At 30.3% G+C, this 736-nt stretch overlaps 1 non-coding gene across 1 annotated transcript; it reads left to right on the top strand.

Moving 5' to 3' along the window:
* The first annotated feature begins 294 nt into the window (after positions 1-294).
* TRNAN-GUU (transfer RNA asparagine (anticodon GUU)) lies at positions 295-368 on the top strand. The gene has a single exon. It is a non-coding gene; the product is annotated as a tRNA-Asn (tRNA).
* The last annotated feature ends 368 nt before the right edge of the window (positions 369-736 follow it).

Below are 736 nucleotides of genomic sequence, written 5' to 3'. Positions count from 1 at the left end.
CTATTTGAGCCTAGCCTCCTGGATGTTAATGTAATTTACCCTAAAAAAACTTATAAATAAAAAATTATCAATTTTATTAATTGAAATTTCTTATCAAGAATTAAAATCTCTATGGGACTTTGAGTAATTAATTTTATTCCAATATTAATTTTTTATATTATATTTTACTTTTGCTTTAACAATATGAGTGAAACTAAAAGTTAATTACAAATAACACAATATTTCTCTATGAGTTGGTTGTAGTATAAGTGGTAAAGGATCAAATTTTATTTTAATCGACTAGGGGTGCATGGGGCTGGAGTAGCTCAGTTGGTTAGAGCGTGTGGCTGTTAACCACAAGGTCGAAGGTTCAAGCCCTTCCTCTAGCGAGTCTTACCATTTACACATCCAAGAAACTACCGTAAGCACAATATTTCTCATCAATTAAAACAGTTACCATCATTTTTGTTAAAATATAATTGTTATATACTAATAGTTAGATGGAATCACAACGACCAAATTTTTTAAAGTTATATGATTAAATTGCAAAAATTAATTTGGATATTAATCTTAACATCACCATATGATCTTAAAATCATAGAAATTTAAATACATACATACCCTTGGAAATTTGTCCACTGCATCTTTCTCTGGATGAGCTTCCTCTACTATTGGGAGAGTTGCAAATTTGATTTTAGCTTCATCGAAGACAGGTTTGATCTTATGTATCCTGACGGATCAGACCTGTTTTGCGAGA

The sequence above is a fragment of the Sesamum indicum genome, linkage group LG6, assembly GCF_026168435.1.
Source record: "Sesamum indicum cultivar Baizhima isolate 11 linkage group LG6, ASM2616843v1, whole genome shotgun sequence".
NCBI lineage: Eukaryota > Viridiplantae > Streptophyta > Magnoliopsida > Lamiales > Pedaliaceae > Sesamum > Sesamum indicum.
Note: the sequence above shows the minus strand (reverse complement) of the source record. Positions and strands in the feature narration are given on the sequence as shown.